We start from the raw sequence: 6,315 nt of genomic DNA on the forward strand, positions 1-6,315 counted from the left end.
CTGAGGTACCTTTAGGGACACTTAAAGTTTTTTCAGGATCTACCCATTTTTCTGCTTCTATTTTTTTTTTTATCCACCAATGGGCACCACTGGGACCTAACAACATATTTATTACATTATAGATATAAGCAGCACCAGCCTCATATGTTTCAACTAATGTACTAAATTCATGAATAAATTTTGTGGGGATTTTCCCTTGGATCAGAGAACTCTTTTACAATGGCCCTAAGTTTAGCCTTAGGCCATGGGTGGAAGGAGACCTCAAGGTTCCTGCCTTTGGTTCTTTGTTTAATTGCTAAGGGCATGGTGGGCTCAATATTTTCTGGCCTAGCAAATGGCATTCCAGACAAAGCCAAATTCTCTAAGCCTAGATAGAGACTGAAGGCAATGATTTGACTGAGTACGATTTTATACTGCCTTCCAACCCCTTTTGCAATGTTTGAATTTGTTTGGATGGCTTAGTTACTACTTCCTCTACGGAGGTAAATTGGTCATGATGTTGCTGTCAAGATGCCTCAAAATACGAATTATAAAATTTTTTCCACTGTAGTTGCTTTACACAAGATCCTTGACTTTCTAGTTTACATCTCAAATATAATATCTTAGCCAAATCAAAACTTCCCCTTAGGGGCCACTGTTCAGCCTCAGGGTCCTTAGTCAGACTGTGCTATTTTTCTAAATACTGACCAGCAGTAACATCAAAGTTTTGAACCATGTAGGCAGCTGGGGTTCCAGATGGGGTGCTTTTGTCACTGCTGTTATTATTATTTCTCTTGCTTTTGTTAGCTTAGACAGAAAAGGAGACAAAAAAAAAAAAAAGAAAACACAACCATAAATTCAAGTACTGATATTTTACCAAAAGACCTCCAGATGGAGCTCTCGAAATAAGACTTCAAACAAAAGGTGCCAAAACGGTTTACGTAATAACATCTCCTATTATGCGCGCATTATACAGAAAGGCAATAAAGTTTGTATTTCGGTAGTACTTACCTCAGTCAGAGGATCTTAGAAGGGAACGAGGAGTGCAAGAAGCAAAATACAATGAATCTGCTGTGGCACCAAAAGTAGTTCAGATCTCCTGGAGATCCAATGAGGAATTTGCTAGTGAAGACGCTGTTCCTGCTGCACCAATTTCTAATAAGTTTCACCAAGCTGTCTGCAATAAAGAGATTTTGTTGTGACATATCAGAAAACAAGAAAGGGAAACTGGCTGCAAGCACTCAGGGTACAAATAGACCTAGATCCGAAAAAGTACAATCTATGGGTATGTTTTATACAATTTCTACAGTTGCTGGTTCATTGTAAGGGTCTTTCAACATGCCATTTTCAGTCATTGGAATGTGTCCCTATAAGTAAATTACTTACAGACTATGATTGGTTAAAGTAAAGACAAAAAACTAACATCATGGTTGTGTGGCCTTTTCTTTTTTTTCTTATCTAACAATTTGGTCTTTTGGCTCAGAGATCCTGGGTCTGTCATATGAGAGTTGTTTTTGTTACGTGGCTAAGTACGTGGCTTAAGTGTGATATTGGGTACATCTCTAACTTGCTTCCTGGGGTAAATTGTTATTTCCTTTTCATATGCACATCCACAGTCCCTGGATCCAGTTAGAGCACTCTGCTCTACCACTTTGATGTACTTTTTATTCTTTCAAGTCCTATAGATTCTGACAAACAAGTTGGCCTTTTGTGGTTATGGCCTGCTGTGGTTAGATTAACCCTTTATCAGGTTCCTAAGTTTCTAGTAATTTTCTACTGCCAATGCTACCTCTCATACTTATAATCCTTGAATTATTCTTCCTGGCTTACTAGATAAAGCCCAAAGTTTTTGGTGACCATGTCCATCCTCATCTTCTCTGTTCCTTGTAGTCTATGTTTTATCCATACTAAATTACTTATAACTTCTGAAAAGGTTTGCTTTCTGGCTCCTTTTTTGTTGCCCAAAATGTTGCTTCGGCTATGCTTTTACATTACTAGCTACAGCTAATAACCTAAGTGTCTTTCTTGAGGGTCATATCCCCCAGTAAACTTAATTTGAGCAGCAGTCCTACCCCACTAACCTGTGTCAGGTGTCCCTCACATGTCCTCCAGAAATCCTTGTCTGCCCCTCCAATGGCATTTGGTAACTTTGAAAAAAAGTCATCTGCTACCCCTGATAAACTAGAACATTTCTTCACTAGAAGAACTGCAATTGTTTCTCCTCTGGTCTAGTGCTATTTGGAGCCCTGGTGGTATAGTGGTTAAGAGCTTAACTGCTAACCAAAAGATCAACAGCTCAAATCCAACAGCCGTTCCTTGGAAACTCCATGGCTGCAGTTCTACTCTGTCCTATAGGGTTACTATAAGTCAGAATCGACTTGAAGCCAAACAGTTTGTGTGGTTTTGTTTTTTTTTTTTTTGGAGTGCTAGCTACTGAATAATAAATGTTTATTGAATGAGCACTCAAATAAGAATGGATAAATTCATATCAATATTAGAAAAAAGTATTCCCATTGACATTTCTATAATTAGCTTTATAATTTAGATGAAATCCTTCAGGCTTAGGGCAGAACTTGGTGCAGAACTTGGGACAAATAAGAAATTTGAGAAAAAGGAAAAAAAATGCTATCTGTAAGTAGTAAATGGACTAACCGAAAGTAGAATTGGAAAAAAAATTCAACTAAAGTTCCAGGTTTCTAGTACAATATGAGGATCCCTGGTGGCACAGTAGTTAAGTGCTTGGCTGCTAACCCAAAGAGCGGCAGTTCTGCTTCTGTCAAGATTGGAAAACCTATGGGGCAGTTTTTCAGTACAATATGAATACATTTAGATAGCTTAAAGGTAGCTACATTTGAGCCAGTCTATAAGCTTATATAACAAGTCTAAGGTTGTATATGATAGATTTTATCAAGGGAAGTGAGGATGTGAAATGATTAAGGCATGGGTGCTGGTGGGGAAATTTTTGGTTTGGGATCACTGGTTATTTAATCGTTGTTGTTGTTAGGTGCTGTCATGTTGGTTACAACTCATATCAACCCTATGTACAAAAGAATGAACACTGCCAAGTATTGCATTATCCTTTAAATTGTTGCTGTGCTTAAGCCCATTGTTGCAGCCACTGTGTCAATCTGTCTCATTGAGGGTCTTCCTCTCTTTCACTGACTCTCTATTTTATCAGGTGTGATGTCCTTCTCCAGGGAATAATCCCCCCTGATAACATATCCCAAGTACTTGGGATGAAATGTCATCATCCTTGCTTCTAAGGAGCATTCTGGCTATACTTCTTTCAAGAGAGATTTGTTCCTTCTTCTGGCAGTTCATGGTATATTCAATATTTTTCACCAACACCATAATTCAAAAGCATTGATTATTCTTTGGTCTTTCTTATTCGTTGCCCAGCATTTGTATGCATATGAGGCTATTGAAAATACCATGGCTTGGGTCACACGGACCTTAATCCTCAAATGACATCTTTGCTTTTTAACACTTGAACAAGGTTTTATGCAGCAGATTTGCTCAATGCAATATGTTGTTTGATTTCTTGACTGCTACTTCCACTGGCATATACTGTGGATTCAAGTAAAATGAAATTCTTCATAACATCAACCTTTTCTCTGTTTATCATGATGTTGCTTATTGGCCTAGTTATGAGGATTTTTGTTTTCTTTATGTTGAGGTGCAATCCCTACTGAAGGCTGTAACAGTCTTTGGTCTTCATCAGTAAGTGCTTCAAGTCCTCTTTGCTTTCAGCAAGCAAGATTGTGTCATCACAGGTTGTTAATGAGTCTTCTTCCAATCTTGATGCCACATTCTTATTCATATAGTCCAGCTTCTTGAATTATTGGCTCAGCATACAGATTGAATAAGTATGGTGAAAGGATAAAACCCTGGCACACACCTTTCCTGATTTTAAATCAGACAGCATCCTCTTGTTCTGTTTGATCAACTACCTCTTGGTCTATGCGCAGGTTCCTCATGAGCACAACTAAGTGTCCTGGAATTCCCATTCTTTGCAATATTATCCATAGATTGCTTTGATCTGCACAGCTTTTGCATAGTCATTAAAATACAGGTAAACATCTTTCTGGTATTTTCTGCTTTCAGCCAAGATCCATCTGATAACTCTTATTCCACATCCTCTTCTGAATTCAGCTTGAATTTCTAGCAGTTTGTGATATTAATGATAGTGTTCAAAAATTTCTGCATTCTGTTGGATTGCTAATCATAAAGGTGTGGAAAATCCAAAGTAAGATGGTAGACAAGATGATTCTAGAACAAATAGCATATAAGTGGGATGGTAAAACATCCAAGTCTCCTGACTACTCTGACATTGATTGAAGGAAATGACTATGACTTGGCTTCAAGGAACAGAGTGCATTGGTGGATTCTGGAAAGCAGAAAACTTTTTAATTTAGAAAAAAGATCTTATCTCAGCATTCCTTCTTTACAGAGGAAGAATTTTCTAACTTCTGGTAGAGTTCAACGGAATCATGAGAGCCTAGAGAGTAGGAAAATGAGTTCAAAAGTTATTAACATCTTCCAGGTTAAGGAAACATAGAAGAGTTGCATCATCTTGGAGTATTTCTTAAAGAAGATGATTCTTGGCATCACCTTCTTGAAGACCTCCTTCATATTCTTATTTCTAAGGTTGTAAATGAGAGGGTTCAGCATGGGTGCGATGATCCCACAGAAGATGGAAACCATCTTTTCCCAGTCCTTAGAGGTGGATGAAGGTGGTTGTAGATAAATATAGATGCCTGTTCCAAAAAAAGAGATACCATAATCAAATGGGACCCACAGGTCCCAAAAGATTTTTGTTATCTTTTGCCAATCTGATTGTCAATATTGCTTGAACAATGAAGCCATAAGAGATGAGGATCAGCATCACTGGATTTAGCAGAATACACTAAAGAAACAGATCTCAGACTCAATAGGCTTTGTGGCAGCACTTGAGGAGGGCAGGGACCTCACAGAAGAAGTGGTCCACTTCCTTGTGGCTGCTCCAGAGCATGTTAAAGGTCAAGGAAGACTGCAATACTGAGTTGCTGAAACCAGTGTGTATGGCCGCCATCCACGGGTAGAACAAATGATTCATAATGCCTACATAGTGGGGAAAAAAAAAAAAAAAAAAAACCTGTTGCTGTTGAGTCAAATCGACCCTGTAGGACAGAGTAGAACTGCCTCATAGGATTTCCAAGGAGTGGCTGGTGGATTCGAACTGCCAATCTTTTGGTAGCAGCCATAACTCTTAACCACTGCACCACCAGGGTCTGCAAATCACCACAAATCTGTCAAAGGACATTATAGCCAGGAGGAGACAGTAGCATCCAAGACCAGGAAAATGATGAGTTGGGCCTTGCAGCCACCTAGCTGATAGTCTTTTTGTTGCAACAAATATTTGCCAACATATGAGGGACTGTGTTTAAGTTATAACAGAGATCTAAGATGGAGAAACTAGCGAGAAAGAAATACATAGGTGTATGAAGTTTGGGATTCAGGGTGCACACCATCATGATGGACACATTGCCAAAAATGGTGATTTTGTAAGATATCAGCAGAACCACAAAAAAGGGCATTTGCAGCCAGGGTCTGTCTGAGAAGCCAAATGGCTTCTTCCGGGCTCTCTCTTTTGCTGAAATCATAATGACTCACTTGTTTTTGATTACCTAAAAAATACAAAATAGTAAGGCAGTCAGTGAATCTTTATTTTGTTTCTATTTCTTTTTTTTTAAATTTTTTATTGTGTTTTAATTGAAGGTTTACAAATCAAGTCAGTCTCTAATACAAAAATTTATACACAGCTTGTTATATACTCCTAATTGCTCTTCCCATGATGAGACAGTACACTCATTCCCTCCACCCTCTCTTTTCTTGTCCATTCGGCCAGCTTCTGACTCCCTCCTCCCTCCCATCTCCTCTCCAGACAGGAGATACCAACATAGCCTCTTGTGTCCAACTGATCCAAGAAGCTCACTCTTCACCGGTATCAGTTTCTAACCCACTGTCCAATCCAATCCCTGTTTGAAGAGTTGGCTTTGGGAATGGCTCCTGTCCTGGGCCAAAAGAAGGTCTGGGACCATGACCACTGGGGTCCTTCTAGTCTCAGTTAGACCATTAAGTCTGGTCTTTCTATGCGAATTTGCAGTCTGCATCCCACAGCTCTCCTGCTCCCTCGGGGGTTCTCTGTTGTGTTCCCTGTCAGAGCAGTCATCAGGTATAGCCGGGCACCATCTAGCTCTTCTGGTCTCAGGCTGATGTATTCTCTGGTTTATGTCATCCTTTCTGTCTCTTGGGCTCATAATTACCTTGTGTCTTTGGTGTTCTTCATTCTCCTTT

At 39.3% G+C, this 6,315-nt stretch overlaps 1 pseudogene; it reads right to left on the reverse strand.

The window, feature by feature from the left end:
• Positions 1 to 4,467: 4,467 nt before the first annotated feature.
• On the reverse strand, positions 4,468 to 5,621 carry LOC126062739 (putative olfactory receptor 2B3; annotated as a pseudogene).
• Between the last annotated feature and the right edge of the window lie 694 nt (positions 5,622 to 6,315).

This window comes from Elephas maximus, chromosome 1 (assembly GCF_024166365.1).
Source record: "Elephas maximus indicus isolate mEleMax1 chromosome 1, mEleMax1 primary haplotype, whole genome shotgun sequence".
Lineage (NCBI taxonomy): Eukaryota > Metazoa > Chordata > Mammalia > Proboscidea > Elephantidae > Elephas > Elephas maximus.